The sequence below is a fragment of the Sus scrofa genome, chromosome 7 (assembly GCF_054392235.1).
Source record: "Sus scrofa isolate SSC_HxYL_T2T_F1_AM1 chromosome 7, Sscrofa_HxYL_maternal_Yorkshire_Landrace_v2.0, whole genome shotgun sequence".
NCBI classification, from domain to species: Eukaryota; Metazoa; Chordata; class Mammalia; order Artiodactyla; family Suidae; genus Sus; species Sus scrofa.
In genome coordinates, this window is record NC_139389.1 from 10,359,796 (window position 1) to 10,378,395 (window position 18,600).

The 18,600-nt window shown below is 45.7% G+C and overlaps 1 protein-coding gene across 2 annotated transcripts in view; it reads left to right on the forward strand.

The window, feature by feature from the left end:
• The window catches only part of CD83 (CD83 molecule), a 75,901-nt gene that overhangs the window by 23,198 nt on the left and 34,103 nt on the right, over positions 1–18,600 (forward strand). For both annotated transcript variants that reach the window (XM_084967409.1, XM_084967410.1), the window contains exon 2: positions 15,226–15,318. The gene's annotated coding sequence lies outside the window, so the exon portion shown is untranslated. The remainder of the gene's footprint in view (positions 1–15,225; positions 15,319–18,600) is intronic.

The window sequence follows — 18,600 nt, forward strand, 5'->3', positions numbered from 1 at the left end:
ATATTTGCGGTCTACACCACAGCTTATGGCAATTCTGGATCCTAAACCCACTGAGCGAGGCCAGGGATCAAACCCGAGTCCTCATGGTCATACATGGGATCGTATTTTCCTGCAGTGACATGGTCTAATTGTTGGTTGACTCTTGATTAAGGACTGTGCATCCGTAAGTTGTCAGAGTAGCAGTCTATCAGAAAAGCAACTATTCATTGGTTAAAACGTCCACATTCTATGCAGTACAACCACTGTTCACATCCAGTACGTGGGCATCATGTGCTGTATACACGGAGGACATTTAACTTCTATGAAATGAAGCTGTCACATGTAAAAATACACCCTCACTGTGTTATAGATTTAATCTGAAACGAAGTAATGCCCCCTAGGACAATTACCTCCAAAGATTGTTCTGGAAATGAAGCCAGGATGATATGCGTGAAAGAGCTTGTTGAAAATAATCATTGGAACCACTACATTTAAAATGTTGACAGGAGTTCCCATCACGGCTCAGTCGTTAACGAATCTAAGAACCATGAGATTGCAGGTTCGATCCCTGGCCTTGCTCAGTGGGTTAAGGATCCGGCGTTGCCGTGAGCTGTGGTGTAGGTCGCAGATGCAGCTCGGATCCTGTGTTGTTGTGGCTCTGGTGTAGGCCGGCGGCTACAGCTCCGATTGGACCCCTAGCCTGGGAACCTCCATATGCTGTGGAAGCGGCCCAAGAAATGGCAAAAAGACAAAAAATAAATAAATAAATAAAATGTTGACAATCTGCTGGTCCCTGGGCCTGGGCACCAGTCAGACCTCATTGTGTTTCCTTCTCTCATTAATCCTTGGCTGAGGAATTAACTTGCCCCTCATTCGGGCCACCCCGCTAGGAGGTGGTAACACCAGGGCTGAACCCAGCATGGTCTGACCTATAGTTCCTTTACAGAAAGCTTGCTCTGCTCAAGTGCAGTACAACCGGATGGGATTGTTGTCACATGATAGCCTCTGAGAATTTAGAAAATTACTCACAGGATTATTTGGGAGACCCAAGACAGCTTTAACAAACTGCCTAAGGAAGTATGAGCTGACAGTTTCTTTTTCATTTTTGGAAATTTTTGACTCTAGTAGGGACATTCCAGCTTTCTGTTTACCTTGGAGCCATCATGATAGGAAAACACTTTTTGTGTTGGATGATTAAAAGGTCAGTATTTAAAGTAAGACTTCAAGTTGCAACTCTCTCTAGAGTGATCTCTAGGATACATTGAGTGGAAAAAAAAAAAAAAAAAAAAAAAGCAAGGTTCCAGAGAAGATAAAATGCCCAACTCTATCTAATATTGGGGCTCAGGGCAGGCTGACCCTCTAATATGCCAAACTGGCATATTGATTATTGTGAGTTAGGAAACAGCCAGTGCAAGAGAAAACACTCTGACCGCCACCCTCTTTCTCCCTGAAATTGGGAAATAAATCTCCCATGTGAAGCTGTCTTCTCAGGATGAGGAAGCTAGAAAATATCCTTATTCCCACAGTTAGGAAGTTCAAGGCTAAGGAAGCTTATCAACAAATTGTGTTGCTTTTTCCTTAGTCTGACACCCCAAGCACAGGCCCCTCTGTTTTGTCAAATCTTCCAAATAATTGTGGGTTGTTTTTTTTTTGTTTTTTTTTTTTTGTCTAAAAAATGGTATATAAACAGCCTGCTTTTGTCACTTCACAGGTCCTATTTCTATGAGATTGCTATACACACAAATTTGTTTTCTTCCCTCTGTAGTTTGTCCTGTGTCACCTTAACAATTAGGCCAGGCAAAGGAACCAAGTGGGCGGGGGGGAGAGTGTCCCCCTCCCCAACAGCAAGAGGGGAAAAACACACAAACACACACACACAGACACAGTCCTATTTTCTTAATTTACTTTACATTAAGGTAAAACAAAAATTAACAAAAATGGTTATTTATAAGGGGAAGGGACAGGTTGGGGGCTGGGGAGAAAGTGTCCCCCCTCCTGAACAATAAGAAAGAGGGGAAACACATACACACACACAAACACACACACAGAGTCCTATTTGCTCAATTAATTTTATAGTAAGATAAAGCAAAAACTAACCAAAAAATGGTTTCTCGGGGTGGGGGAAGGAACAGGTGGGAGAGGCAGGAATGGACCAGAATTTACCTTGTTTTGTTGACTTGCCTATGGACTTCAGTAACTATCGTATATAATTACAAAATAAAATTAGACTGGGCCCTGATCCAGCGTGATGGGTGCCTTATGAGAAGGGGACATTTGAAGTCAGCCATGCACACAGGAAGGCTATGTTGTGAAGATGAAAATGGAGACTGAGGGGACGGTGGTGCTTCTACAAACTAAGGAAGATGAAGACAGGGCACAGGGCACAGGAAGCCCAGGGGCACAGACCAGACTCTCCCTTCCAGGCCCCCGGATCAGAGCAGCCCTGCTGTGCCTTGACCTTGGACTTCTGGAACTGTGAGATGTGTTCTGTGTTTAAACCACCCGCTGTCTGGAACTCTGCTGCCGCAGCCCCAGCAAACTAAAATAGAAACTGGCATTCCCATTGTGGCTCAGCAGTAATGACCCGGCTAGTGTCCATGAGGATGGGGCTTCAGTCCCTGGCCTCGCTCAGTGGGTTAAGGATCCGGTGTTGCTGTGAGCTGTGGTGTAGGTCACAGTCATGGCTCGGATCCTATGTTGCTGTGACTGTGGCTGTGGCCAGCAGCTGCAGCTCGGATTACACCCCTAGCCTGGGAACTTTCATATGCAGCGAGTGTGGCCCTAAAAAGCAAAAATAACAACTAAGATAGAAACTTATTGACTAAAAGAGACTCAAGGGTCAAGAGACAGGTGGAGAAAAAGTATCAGCAACTCTTTTTTGGATCCCAATTCAAAAACCAACTATATAGAAATCTTCAGTTGGATATTTGATGATTTTTAGGAAATCATGGGGTCTTTGGGGGTGTAGTCATGGTGTTTTGGATATGTTGGAAAAGAGTCTTTTTTTTTCTTTTTAGGGCCACACCCACAACCCATGGATGCTCCCAGGCTGGGGTGGAATTGGAGCTACAGCTGCTGGCCTATATACAGCCACAGCAACACAGGATCTGAGCCACATCTGTGACCTGCACCACAGCTCATGTCAATGCCGGATCTTTAACCTGCTGAACGAGGCCAGGGATTGAACCCACGTCCTCATGGATCCTAGTCAGGTTCATTAATCACTGAGCCATGAAGGGAACTCCTGGAAAAGAGTCATTATTTAGAGATACTTATTGAAGTATCTTTAGGTGAAATGATACAGTGTCTGGGAATTGCATCAAAGTAAGCCCTCAGGGACAAGAAGAAATCAGTGAGTGTTGGAGTAGACAGAACAGGATGGTCGGCAGCTGATCATTTTGGAAGGTGGTGGATAGGGTCAGCAGCGTTGTGCTGGGAAGCTGGCTGGGGAAGCGGGAAGCCCTAATTTGAAGCATATTCCACTGTCTGTAATGTTTCCACCGTGTCCTGCTTCAAACAACCAAGGGTTTGATTGGCAGCTTGCAAACTTTCTGAATATTTAACTCAGGTCTTGGGAGCTGGTAGGAACTGTCTTGAGCATGCCACTGTTCCCTTGTCTCTATTTTTATAGTTGAAATTGTCCATCATCTAAAAAAAAAATAGAAGCACAACCTGGCTAACATTTTTACTCTTCCTTTTGTCTTGGAGTTTGGTGTTGGGAAAAAGACCTTGGCTTTGGAAGTCCCAGCTGCATCTCAGTTCTACAATTTACTAGCTGTGTGACCTTCGGGAGGTCACTTTATTTTCCTGAGCCTGGCTCCTCAGAGAAAAAGCCTCCCTCATAAAGTTGTTGTGAGGGTCACTTGAAGTAAGGTAAATGGCCTTTAAAAACGTCAAGGGTCGTTATCATGATAATTCTAGTTATTGGTTGTCAGACCAAAGACTAAAAGGAAGTCAATGAGATTAAGCCCTGACCCGTCAACAGCCATGAGAATTTTCTATAATCCTTTGAAAACCATGAAAGCACTCCCAAGTCATTAGCAAAACTTTTTCAGGGGATCTTTTGGGAAATCGCTAATAAAGGCAATGGCCACGTGGCAAAGATATTCAGGGGACTGTGAGGCTGGTGGCAGTGACAGCAGAAATGCTGTCCACTAGGAAGTCTTGATAAATTAAGTGTGAAAGACCAAAAGTGGGGGCCCCTTGGATTGGAAAATCCTGTCCAGGCCCGTGGAGTTGGGTGGGAAAAAAGAGGAGTTTATTGTTTATTTTTAATTTTTTTTATTAAAGTATAGTTGATTTACAATGTTCCTTCAGTTTCTCTGTACTCACCTCTCCCCGTCTCCACAACTAGTCGCTTCGTCTCTCCCATGATTTTGCAAAATTATCTTTTTATCCATGTTGTCTTCTAGAACGTCTGCCATTTCATCTCACATCTAGGTGTCAGATTCTTTTCTTTCCCCCTTTTGGCCACCCCTTGGCATATGGAGTTCTCCGCCCAGGGATCAGATCTGAGCCGCAGTTGCGACCTAAGCTACAGGGTTAGGGTTAGGGTTAGGGCAATGCTGGATCCTTAACCCACTGTGCCAGCCAGGGATGGAACTTGCATCCCAGCACTCCCAAGACGCCGCCGCCAATCCCTTTGTGCCATAGTGGGAGCTCCTAGATATCATATTCTTCTGGCAATTATTCTTGTGTAAAGTTCAAGAAACAGGTGAGATTTTACTTTGGGTGCTATGGCTGCCTGCCTGGACAGACCTCTTCCTTGTGCAAGGACCCAACGTGGTGAGCATGGCTTTGCTGGGGCCCACCCCACGCTCCGTCTTGGTCTGGCGCTGTCATTCGGGCCACAGTTTGCACAGCTGTCTGCAGCCTCTGATCTTATCTCTAATCCCGTTTCCCGTGTCTCTCTGAAGAGCTTTGGAAGAAGGAAATATGATGCAATCACTGCCTCATGGCTTCAGGAACATCCAGGCGCACTGCCTCTGCTTTGAGCTGCTCCATCCTTCCTGCTCTGCCTCACACGCTGTCTTCTCTTGCCCTTCTCACCCGACTCAGGCACCTCCCACCTCTGGGCCTTTGCACGTGCTGCCCCCCCCCCACCTCCTTTGGCTCAGCTGCTCTTTTACCCACACAGTCTCACCCTCTAAATCTCAGGGGGAGACCTCACTTCTTCCATGGGCTTCCTTGCCCTTGGCCAAGCTTGGTTTGCGTGCCTCCGGTGCACCCATGGGTTAGTCCCTCAGTGGGTCTCCCCATGCTTTAGCATTTGCTCCTCTCCCTGCCAGCCTGAAAGATCTTCCAGGATCAGGTCGGTACCTTTTCACACAATAGTCCCAGCATCAGGTACCATGCCCCGTACGTGGGCAGCACCCAGGAAATCTCTGTCAGCTTAACAAGGGGCATCACCTCAGAGCAAGGCTTAGCTGTTGTTGGCAACCGAGGGCTCATCAGGTGCCAGCTCTTGTGTCTCCTTCAAATACCCCTTGAGGTGAATGCTCTTCTCATCCTCATTTGGGAGGTGATGGGGAAATGACGGGATGGGTCCAAGGTCTCACTTCCAGTAGGATGGAGCCAGCTTTTAAGTCCAGGGCACCCTGATCTCAGATACTTGCTCTGAATCACCACTCGGTGTCACCTCTCTGCAAACACAGGGATCAACCTAAAAAGGACAGGGAGGTAAAAGTGGCCTGTCCTTCCCCATCTTTCCTGCTTTGGGTGCAGGCAGGAAGGGAGGGGCTGGGTGCAGAAAGGTGGCCTGAAGTGTGATTGGCCAGATGGGAACAAAGGACATCAGTGGGGGAAACTAACAAGGGCTGGCCTGTGTGCCTTGGAAAGATCCTCTGGGAGAGCAGGGCCAGGGCCGTCTCTGGAGGGAGGGTGGGATGAAGCGTTATGGAGAAAGTCCCTCTTGAGGTGGATCTGATGTCAGAGGGGTCTGGAGCACAGATTCTGGGTGTTTCTAGGGGAGCTTTATGGTTTACACCTTGGCCAGCGTCCGGCTTTAATTGTGAGGTTTTGAAGCACAGCCCCGAGAAAGAAGCTGTTCCTTGAAGCCCATGGGTTCAGAAACACAGATGTAATATTGCTGCTCAGAACTACTTAAGGAGTAATTTTGAGCAAGTTTCCCCCCCGCGATTTATTGGACAGGTCTGGAGCTTTGCAAGATAGATTTCATTCAACTCATATTTTGGTTCTTAATCCCCCTTTATGCCCAATTCTCCACATTTCCATTCGGTATTTCAGGACCTATCTAAATAAATTATGAGAGCTTAATGGAAAAATCAAAATCAAATTAAACAAATGGGTTAACTGTTCAGCTGCTAGGTTTTACTTCAGCTGTTACAGGGTTAGGAAAAAGTGCAGAGCAATTTATAACTAACCCGTCTGCTCAGGGAGAGACCTCTATGTCAGCCGTACCCTCCTGGGCATACTTAACCCATCTCAGATGACACATGGAGAAAACATCTGTTCTTTGGCAAATACCTACACAAGAACAATTCAAATCGCAAACCCAAATCAATAGCAAACGTACATCCTGCTGCATTTTAAATAGGAATAGGAGATCTTGCAATGCAGAATCCATTGCAAGGCTTTAAAGTTTACCAAGCTTACTGCTCAGAAGGGAGTTAAATTCCACCAAATGGAGAGATTTAAAGGCAGAAAGAATCTGAGGGTGAAGAAATGTGTTTCTCTGAACTCATCCTTCTCTTTGGGGTCACAAAGGCTCTCAGACCTCTATACGACTCTATTTCTCTCCCACTTCACCCCTGCTTTACTAGCTAGGGTGCCATGCCACTCACATTACCACTGCTGGTCAAGTCCCTGAAAAGGCAATTTCCCCTCATTTCATTAGACTCTTTTCTTGCCCTTGTTTCACCTTCCATCTTTCCTTTCTTTACTTTGATATGTTGAAGAATCATCTTAATTGGTGGCGAATTAGATTTTCCTGTAGTAACAACCTCAAATTTTGATGGCTTATGAAAGCAAATATTAATTTCGTGCATCCTGGGTCAGCCGAGGCTCAGCTGTGTCTTGCTAGACTCCACTGCACTTGGCCAGGCTTGGTTCCAAGCTTCAGGTCAGGTTCAGGTCTGCTCCTTGTATCTTTCATGTGGAGATCCAGGCTGGAGGATGGCAGGAAGGCAAGACAGGACATGAAAAGAGGCCTCTTAGAGCCTCTTCTTAGTACTCAAACACATGCTAGCTGGTGTGCCATATTCTACTGGTCAAGGCAAGTCACGTGACCAAGGCCAACGTCAAGGAGATGGGGAGAGATAGCCCATCCTGAGCAAGGAGCATGAGTACTGGCTGAAGAAGAGCATGGCTACTCTAAGTGGGAGGGTGTGGAGTGCAGGGGTCTCTCGTTTGTTTTCCATTGAGGAAAATCCAGTAGTTCTCCAACTTGTGCTCTGTTATTACGCCCTGCCCTTATTTTCAGTGCTCAAGGTTAGTGCCTCCACTTCTCTGTAGAAAGAAGGCGGAGTGAAGTATTCCCAGTCACCAGTAATCATGGAGATACTTAGAGTGTATCGTGGAACTACTACGTGCACAAGCCCTTTGTGTGTAACTCCTATAGTGAGCAGTCATTTCAGGCTTTGCAAACAATACAACTTTTGATGGCTGTTCCATTTCAGTTTCTGTTTAGTGTAAGCTGCAGAAGCAATCTTAGTCACTTTGGGGTTGGGGCTGATGGAAAGGGGTGTGGTGGATAGTCACCTGTCAGCATGTGCCCTGTCCCGTCCCCACCTGGCCTCCAGACAGGGATGTAGGGGGCCCTGCTTCCTCCAGCTCATTCTGATGAGGCTCCTTTGCCTTGCTCTGGTCCTCTGAAAACATCAAGCTGTAATGTCTGCCTTGATACGCCACGTACTAATTTCTGCTCTGTTACTTCCCTTGGGCTCAAGGGACTTCGAGGTCTTATGGATTTCAAAGGTTTTACATGGGCTCTTGGGTCTTCCCAGCTAGCGGGGTTACTCTCTGTCATCTTCCCTCTCTGGGCTTAGCCCCAGATGGCCCAGGAGGAGCAAGAGGCAGGGCGCTTTCCGGAACCACATGGCAATGACCCACTCTCTTGACCGCCTTTCCCTTTCTTCTCTCAACCGACGGGATTTGATTTCCATTCAGTTGGGCTGACCTGGCTGCATAGCATCTTCCCAAATGTATTGTTTAGGGCACAGTTTTATGCTCTGAGACCTTCACCTTCATCACAGGTAGAGAAGTTGATTCTGTGACTAAGGAACTGGGGAAAGGACAATTTATTGAATTAAAAGCAGGCTAACCTGGGAGTTCCTGTTGTGGCGAACCTGGGAGTTCCTGCAGTAACGAACCCAACTAGGATCCATGAGGATGTATGTTTGACCCCTGGCCATGCTCAGTGGGTTAAGGATCTGGCGTTGCCATGAGCTGTGATGTAGGCCAGCAGCTACAGCTCCTATTTGACCCCTAGCCTGGGAACCTCCACATGGCATGGGTGTGGCCCTAAAAAGTAAGTAAATAAATACATAAATAAATACAATTTAAAAAGCAGTCTAGGAGTTCCCGTCGTGGCGCAGTGGTTAACGAATCCGACTAGGAACCATGAGGTTGCGGGTTCGGTCCCTGCCCTTGCTCAGTGGGCTAAGGGTCCGGTGTTCCCATGAGCTGTGGTGTAGGCTGCAGACTCGGCTCGGATCCCGCGTTGCTGTGGCTCTGGCGTATGCCGGTGACTACAGCTCCGTCTGGACCCCTAGCCTGGGAACCTCCATATGCCGCGGGAGCGGCCCAAGAAATAGCAAAAAGGCAAAAAAAAAAAAAAAAAAAAAAGCAGTCTAACCTGGCTCTACAAAGAAATCTTTTTGGGCAAAAAATGGCAAAATGGGGGTCTTTGGGCCTAACTCCAGCAGGAAGACTGCAATGACTTGGGTGGGTCCAAGACAAAGAGCATTTCCATCTCAGGATCTTCTGTTGGGTGATGGGAGAAGGTCTCAGTTGTTGGGGCAGGGTGGAGAAGGAGCATTTCAGTTCTTAGTTTCTAAGTCTGCAGAGCACAGTCCAGATGGAGAATCTGAGTCCATGTTTCCTCCTTCCTAGAACTGGATCCATGAGGGTTTCAGGGAGTGGTGGCTGGCACTGGACTCAGTGATTGGGTTTAGGGTTTGGAAAACAGGCTTTATTTAGTCTGTGTGCCAAGAAAGCAATGCTTACACGTGGCTTGGCGCTTCTCACTTTGGGGAAAGACCTGGTAAATGTACGTTGTTTCTCTGTCCTCCCTGATTTCTGCTGCGAGTGGTGTTTCTTGGATTTTAAGAGATTTAGTCCACTGTTAAACACAGGAAAAAATTTTTTTATTTGATTTGTGATGAAAGCCATGGTCCCCCCTCACTCTGTCTCTGTCTCTCATACACACACACACACACACACACACACACATACACACACACACACACACCACATCACACACTGTCTATACAAATGATTGACTTGGGCAAATACCACATTATTGTTTTTCTCTGTTAAAACCGTAACCTTCCCTTCTCTCTCACTCTTGATTTCTCTCTCACTTGTCATGCATCATGGGTCTGTGCCCAAATATTATGCTTGCAAGACAGTGTCACCAAGGATCGTGGGAAATCAAACATTCTTTTTTGTATAACTGTTCACCTTTTTCAACCTCTACACATTTTTGAAAGAAGTTGGAAGTTAGAACACTCTCTGAACTGTGACTGTTTGCCTGTGACTTAGCTTCCTGAAACCTCATGAAATAATAAGATGAATATTGATTGGGGACAAAAAGGGGGCAAGTCCAACCTGTATATGTGACATATCCTGTTCATGCGAAGATATATACATAAAAAATTGCTGGAAGAAAATATACCAGTCTGTTGAGGGCATTGTCCCTGGGTTGTGAGATTTGGGGCAAATATGAATATTTTTCTTTATGAAACTCAGGTTGACTGCTCTTCTTTTTCACTAAACTTGCTTCCAAATGACTTCTGTTTCCCCAAATCGCATTCATTCTCAAAGACAGAGATTTGCTGCTTTTAACAGTATTTTTTAAATGTACAGCCGGCTTTGAAGAAATCACGAAAAAAAAAAAAAAAGATTTTCAGCACAGTTTGTAGCACAGGCAATTCTTTGGGATAACTGGATGAGGTGACTGATTTGAAGCAGCAGCTTCATTTTGTTATATAATTTCTGGCAGCGTCAGACATGATGCTTTTTGTTATGTCCATAGATGGAAAGAAAAGATAGTGTTTTCTATTGTTCAATTGTTTTTTTTTAACTCCAGATCAATGTACCATATGAATGTAACAATTCAACCAGTCATCTGGAAAATTCCTGTATAGGAAATGTAAATATGTATCTTTTAAAAAAAACCCAGTTCATTGAGTTTTTTTATATAAAGCAAGTCTTTCTGCTTACGTAAATAAAAAGAGGAACTACCCTGTGTTTGAAACTAAACTGTGGAAAAAGAAATGTGATTCTAAAGAATTGTCTCTGCTCTCAAATATAGAATATGAAAACCAAGATTATGGACTCTCATACACAAAAGTATGTTTTATTAAGAAAAATGAGACATACAGATCTCTGACATTGGGAGTGAATATTAACTTTTCACAGATTTGACTTCATAGGTATTTTAATTAGGTAACCTAACTCACTTTTATTCTTATTAATATATTTTAGATGGGAAAGAGAAATTTTTACTTTAAATATCTTGTAGAATTGATAATTGAATATTATCTCTATCAAAAGAAGAAACATGAAAATAAATGTTAATAGATCAGAAATATTTATCTGACAAAAAACTCAATCTCATTTGTCTTTCTAATGAATATTTCATAAATATGTGAATGGCTCTTGTGGCCATTGTGTGCAGAACCTTATACTGGCCCCTTTGGATACAATAACAGTGTGTTTCTAAGAAAATATTGAAAGGCTTATTCTTTTTTTTTGGCTGCACCTGCTGCAGAAGTTCCCAGACCAGGGATTGAACCCAAGCCACAGCAGCAACCCAAACCATAGCAGTGACAATGCCAGATCTTTAACCTGCTGAGCCACCAGAATTCCCCGGAAACCTTATTCTGACGAGGATGGGGGATAGTGGTACAGAATCTTTGTAATTAAGAGTTTTATTGCCTAGGCTATGCTCATATAGTCCCTGTTCTCAATGATTTCACGGTCTTATTGATAAGGTTTCACATGCGCAGTTATTAAAAAATATATCGGACTGAGCTCTAGAAAGTGTTATATGGAATATAAATAGGCACCAAAATATAGGACACACAAAAAAAGGTTTTGAGTGACCAAGTTATAGTAGGTCTGAAATAACCGGGGAAGTTTCCATGAAAGAGGAAGTCTTGGGGGCTGTACCGTGTAAGGATCAGAAAGTAGTCTGGCTCTGTTTTGGATTAGACCTTAGGACTTAGATAAAGTTGTGTAACGAATACCAACCCCCTCCCAATCCCAGTGTTTTCCATGCAAGGATCAGGCAGGACCTAGAAAATGTTCTGTAACAAGTACCCCCTCCCCCCTCCCAAATCCCCGTGACTTGCATCACAGACATTGGCTCTTCCTGCTCACTGGTGTGTGCAGGGGGTGAGGTTCAGCTGATCTTGGTTGGACTCAGGTGGGCATGGCTCCGCTTTGGGCCTCCTTCCTTTATCTCTTTCTGGGTCTGGCACTCTCTGGGACATAGTCTTCCCATGGTTCTGGCAGAAATTCAAGAGTCCAACTCAAATCCAACAAGAACATTTAAAGCCACTGCTCCATTATTTCCCCTAACATTCCAAAGCGAGTGACATGACTGAGCCACACATCACTGGGGCGAGGAAATACACTGCCTCAGTTCTCACGAGGGATACGGCAAGCCACAGGCAAGGGTCGTGGGTGTATAGATCTCTACAACAGGGAACGAGCAAAGAATGGGAAACCGTAATTCCAGCTGCCAGTCATATGTGGAAAAAACAGTGGCAGAATCGCACAGTTAAGAATCCCCAGTGAAAAACACAGGTAATAGATCACTGTGCTTCAGGGGCCTGAGATGAAAAGACTATTTGTCATGTTATCTTTAAGATTTTGGAGGTTTGTGATAGGACTACATGCTGACTAGTTCATCTTCCTGGATTAAAAAAATTAATAGTACACTTCAGTTAAATAAGAACTTGAGTTGGAGGACCTTCTCTGTCTGGGGGCTAAAACGCTGGCAGAAATTATGGAAAGAGGTGGAGTTTCCATTTCTGGCTCTGCAGGAAGAGAGCCGTGTTTTGCCTCATCAAGGTGCCTGGACAGGATGAGCCCTTCAAGCCTTTTTCGGCTCTAGGTTCTTGTGATGTCAATGTTACTTCCCCTCCCAAAACCCCCGCAGCGGCCGGCCGAGCGTCAAGGGGCCGGACAAGACCCTTGACGGCAGATTGTGTGAGTTCTTCTTTTGGTTTCTCTGGCAGGAAGTGACGGAGGGGGAGTGTAAGGCTGCAGGTCTGCTTTGGGGTCACTGTCTTGGGGTGGCTGATTGATGCCAAGGTGCTGTCCCAGGAAGCCTGGCTACCAACCCCTGGGGACCTCCCAGTGCCGAAGAGCGTTATGTGTGGCGAACAACGGATGCTCGATGGTGTGGACTGGCCTTCAGCAAAAACCGGACTCTACTGTCAAAGATTTCATACAGATCTTAGGACCCTCAGAAGTAATCTAGGTGGAACTAAATGTTATCGAATCTCATTCCATAGTGGGGATGGTACTAGCGAGTCACTGGGCTGCTGTGTAGGTTAGATGAGAAAATATATGTAAAGATCCCACCAGGGTCTAGCAGATAGACACTAGCAGGTCTACTAGTAAGTGGTAGACACTTGCTCTAGCAAGTAAGGATTAAATAACAGTAGCCTTTTTTTTTTTTTTTTTTTAAAGCAGAACCAAGAACATTCCATTTTGGGGGGAAATCAGATGTTCTTTTTTTTTTTTTAAATTCAGGCAAGGCTGCCGGCTCCAGGCTGAGGCACTGGTAAAAAATTTCTGCGATCCTCCCAGCAAGGGAAGTCTGATTAAGAAACTCTTACAAATAAATGTTTATTAAAGGGCAACAGTATCTGGTCTTGGGCTGCACTGCAGAGGTGTAGCAGGTAATTTGCACAGATCTCCCTGAGTTCAGTTGGTTTCCAGCCTCCAGACATGCACTTGACCCGAATGGCCTGGAAGTTGCTCCAGGGCAAAGGCAGTGTCTTTTCCGAGGTTGTGGGCCCCCTCGCGTTGAGCATAATGGGTTGTAAATTCTAGGTCCTCGGTGAATAAGTGTTTGCTAAGTGAATGAAAACATCTAGAATCATCCTGTTCCCATAGCACGCATGTGCCGTCCACATCAGCTCAGTGCTTCACTGAGTTTCAAATCATGGGCTAAAAATGAAGATAAAGTACATGCGTCTAACTTAGGGTACAGGAGGCAGTCTGTCTTCTAAGACCTTCGCATCAGCTGAGTTTGAGAACCAGGGCCCTGTGTTGAATTAGCTCCGTAATAACCACACTGATGGCTCCTCTGCCAGGGGGCTCTGGTTGACACCTAATTAAGTTTCGGTTGACCTCTCCCCAGAGTTACTGGGAACTTTTATTTCCTCTGTCAAAGCACAAAATAGACTCAGGGGAACTTCCCCAGAAAAGGCCAAACCTGGCCTCTTGTGGGTTCCACATGGGGACCCACGTGAATGTCACCAAGCCTTTGTAAAGTTCCCCCTGGCTTCCTGTCCCCCAGTCAACTGTATCTGTTCACAGCACCAGGCTCTGACCTGGGCTTAGGCCATCAATGTCCCTTGCTTCCCAGGGACCCTGAGGCTGGATTTCTTGCCTCTGTCCTTGCCCTGTTCCTCCGCTGACATCACCCCCCACCCCACAAAGCTCACCACTGGTCCCCTCCAGTCTGGGACTGTATCCTAGATTTTGTAGCTCAACCGAGAGAATGTGAACTTGAGCCCTCATTCCCCTTCCCTTTCTTTAACCCATGAACTTTACGTAGCCATTTGCACTTAGAGTGGTGCCTGTGAACTCAGACCCCTGCCAGCACCACACAGATCACATCACGTGTGGAGCTGGTGGGCACCCTGGGAAGTGGGCGGGAGCTTCCCAGGTCTCTGCCGATCCTTGGCCTCCCTGCTTGGATAGCAGATGGTGCAGAGCGTGAGTTTGCTGCCGTGGAACAAAGAGCTGCATGAGATGCTGAGCGGCCACCAGAACCTGCCCCCCACCCAGTTTAGCTGCAGTGGGGGAGAGGTGGGAGGGCAGATTAGCTACTGGAGGCTGGACAAGGAGGGCATACGCATCTTAATTCTGGCTGGTATACCCAAGTCTTGATCTTTTATTTTCAAGAGAAAGCAAAAACCTGGATTTTTTCATGTGAAATACCCCAATTTTCAACACAGCCTGGTTTAGTCTAAAAGCTCTGTGTTGGCTAATGGAAACCACCCGTAGGTTGTACTCAGGCTGCGGACTGCTGGTTGGACGGCTGCCTTACTGAGACCCCACACGAGCTTCGGTTCCTTGATTCCTTGGGGCATCTTTATGATCCACCTTTTGGGTGCAGAAAGCCCATAGGTGAATGGAGGAGCTGGCTCTGAGCCTGCTTCTTTCAACTCCAAGTCCACGGGTCCAGCTGCTGCAACGAGAGGTTTCCCAGCTGCCGAGTTTTCCCCAAGTGCTTGTTCCTGGGATGAGGGAGCCATCCTTCAACTCTGGGCAACACGGCACCTACCAGACCCAAAGGTCTCTGGGCTGGCAGGTCTTAGTGCTCTGCAGGGAAGCTGAGCCACTGCAGCGGGAGCCTCGGGGGGCCTGGGGCACCTTGGGCCATGGGAGCAGGAAGCCAAGGTCTCTTCCTCAAGCCTGTCCTCTTCTGCCACCTTGGACGTAAGCTTCTCTCTGCTTCTCCCTCAGGTGAGCCTGAAGCTGAGGCCACCTACCATGCTGCCTCCTAGTCTGAACCTGGGTCCAGGTGATGTGAGCGTTAGCTTTGCTCTCATCTCCCAGGGTGACTTTGGATGTTTTTCTTCCCGTGGGTGGAGAGTCCACACATGCAAAGTGAGAGGCTTCAACGAGTGTATATACCTATTGAGACTCTGAATGCATGCGACAGAAAACCCAGCTCACGCCGGCAAAGGCCAAGACTGGAAATGATAGTTGACATCATAAAGTAAAAATAGCAGCGGTTTGAACATTATTTCCGTAAATTGGCCTCTTTGATCTGTCTCTCAGCTCTGCTCTCCTCTGTTTTGGCTTCCTTTCAAGGTGGCCACAGGTCACTCCAGGTCTACAACTTGCTGGACTCAAGCACAGGGACAAAGAGGAAGGTGGCCTCTCTCTGGACAGCAGCAGCTGAAGGTATGGCAGGTCGCTGGCTCAGTGTGCGGTGGGTGCCTGACCCTGGGCCAGTCCCGTGGCCTGAGAAATGCACTTCACAGAATGGTGTCGCCTGCCCACCCACCCAAAACACCTGGGGGCAGAAGTCAGGGGACGGCCAGAAGGACAAAGGGGGTCCTAGGTATTCAAGTTCATTATTGATTTCATTTTATTTTTTGTTATGGAGAACAGAAATGCTACCAAAAGTCAAAACTAAACAGAAAGAAAGGCTCAGAGAAGCATCCTTTGTGCCCTAAGTTTGCCCCATCCTCCCTGGTGCATCTCATAGGAAACCGACTATATTGCTTTTTGGTTTGTTCTTCCTGTGCTTCTTTTTGTAAAGAGAGCAAATATATGCAAATCCTATGATTTCCCTTCTTTCTCACATGAAGGACGGCTGGTGACATGTGCTCTTTTCTACGTTGCCTTTTCACTTAGCAGTGTCTCTTGAAAGTCATTCCGAATCGATTCACAGAGCTAGTCCTCGTCTGTTTAAATTGCTCAGGACCGGAGTTCCCGTCGTGGCTCAGTGGTTCATGAATCCGACTAGGAACCATGAGGTTTTGGGTTCGATCCCTGGGAAAGGCAAAAAGACAAAAATAAATGAATAAATAAAATAAAATAAATAAATAAAGTATGCTGTTAAAAAAAAAAATAAATTGCTCAGGACCTCATTGTGTGTGAATACTACACTTTATTCAACCAATGTCCTGTTTTTGGCAATTTAGATAGTTTCCAATATGTTTCAACTATATATAATGCTGAAATGAATAACCTTGGATATCTGTATTTTTTAACTGAAATATAGTTGATTTACAATGTTGTATTAGTGTCAGGTACACAGCAAAGTGATACTATATATAGAGAGAGACTATATATAGAGAGAGTATATATAGAGAGAGACTATATATATAGAGAGTATATATATAGAGAGAGACTATATATATATATATATATATATGGTATTGTTATGGTTACGAAAATTTGTTTTCCAATCTGATGGGTAAAAGATGCTATTCAGTATGGATTTACTTTGCATTTTTATTAAGTGTGAAATTGATCATATTTTCATGTGTTAAGGTCCAATTTTATATTTCTTTTAATGAATTGTCTATTCATGTCTTTTGTCCATTTTTCTATTGGATTTTTGGTATTTCTTAATTTTTAAAACATTAGATATTGGTTCTTTATGATCTATGTTACAGATACTTTTCTATCAGTTTTCATTTGTGTTTTGACTATGCTAAAGGTTTTTTTGATAGGATTTTTAGTCATATTACAAATTTTTTCAGAGTTCCCATTGTGGCTCAGTGGAAACAAACCCAACTAGTATCCATGAAGACGTGGGTTCGATCCCTGGCCTTGCTTAGTGGGTTAAGAATCTGGTATTGCCGTGAGCTGAGGTATATGTCACAGATGCAAGATATGAAAATTCTGAAGGTTCTAAGGGTTGAATCGGAGCTGTAGCTGCCAGCCTACACCACAGCCACAGCAATGCGGGATCTGAACCATGTCTGTGACCTATACCACAGCTCATGACAACACTGGATCCTTAACCCACTGAGCAGGGACAGAGATTGAACAGGCATCCTCATGGATACTAGTCAGGTTCGTTACCACTAAGCCAAGATGAGAACTCCTAATTTTATTTTCTAAGTGATTATACAGTTAACCCAATACCAGTTAGCCTCAGTAATTTGGAGATACCCCCTTTATCATATCTTAGATTTCTTTAAATCTTTGGGTCTATTTCTTGACTTCTTATTTTATTCCATTGGTCTGTCTACTTTTTAGATGTTGATACTACACTGTTTTGATTATTGAGGCTTCAGAGTGTGTATTAATATCCTGTGGGACCTTTCCTCTTCCACAGAAGATTGTTTTTTTAAAGAGAGGAGTTATTCTAGAGTATCTGTAGGCTGAGGGAAATGACCAAGTCGAGAGATGAGTTGGGCGAGAGAGGGGAAACGTGGTGTTCTTGAATGGGCTCGGGTGGAGAACTCTGGAAGGAGCTCGAGAATACAGATTCAGAAGTCAGTAGATTCGTTGGTGAGAAGAATTCTCTTCTGACTTTGTCTTCTAGTAAAATAAGAACCAAGGTCCTCAGCTGAGCGTGGGGGAAGGGGAGAAGTAGTGGAATCACTCAGACAGTGCCGAGGGCCCACTTGAGGTTTGTGGTCGTAAATAGAAAGCAAGACCCATCTGTGTAGTGGTGTGTTTTCCCCTAGCCTCACACAATGGCTTGGGTTTGGGAGATGAGTTGAGTTCAAACTGTTGGGATTTAGCCAAAGAAGTACGACAGATGGAGAGAGGAGGGAGCATGGATGCAGGCGAGCAGAACGATGGGCCGGGGATGCTGTTGGGCAAGGAGGGAAAGGAGGACGGTGCGTGAGGGGTTGGATGTGAAGAAGAGGGTAGCCATGGTGGGTTAAAGATCCTGAAAGGTTTCAGAAATGTTGGTCTTTGGAAGGGGAGGTGATGGTCCTGGGAGTGGGTGACTCAGATGGGATAGAAGAAAGGATATCCACAAAGGTATAAAAAGACTCAAGGGCCAGCATGTAGGTAGGTTGTCGTCGTGGTTGGGATGGTAGTGACAGAGATGGTGAGCTTGATCCTAAAATCCTCACGAGTAAAGGGCAGAGGCTGGGAGGTTGGAGGTGCCTGCAAATGAGAGAGGCGGGGGTGGGCTCTCCATGAACCATTCTGCAAAGACCTGCAGAATTGCAGCACAGGAAGACCAGGTTCCCCCTATCCCAGAAGTCTCTTCATGTTCCTCTGCAGTCTGTTCCCCTGGCAACCTTCCAGGGTTGGGTTAAGCTGTGAAGATGGAGTCTAAGAGGCTTGCCTAAGAGATCTGCCTTTAAGTTGGGAGAGCCTGGCATTTCTTAAAACTCAAAGGCAATCAGAGAGCCTTAGGGAGATAGTAGAGAGCCAGGCGGGACCCTTTGGGGCTGGTGTGAGTTCCACCACAGCAAAGCCCCTGGGATGCCTCTGCAGTGGAGGCCAGGTGAATGGAGAGGTTGCTTGTCATGCAGAAGTGCAAGGAGGTGAGCTGGAACCCTCAAAGGGTCAATTACCCTGCAGAGCCTACCCTGGCTGCAGAATCAAAGCCATAGATCTTTCCAAAAGAGTTCCCCAGTGTTGAAAGCCATCCTCCTACTTCAGGCATCCTATCCCATTCAGACTTCCTGAGCATCCTCAAACACCTGAAATTAGATCCTGGAGGAGGATGTGTCCCTGCCAGGGGAACTGGACCTGAGCCCA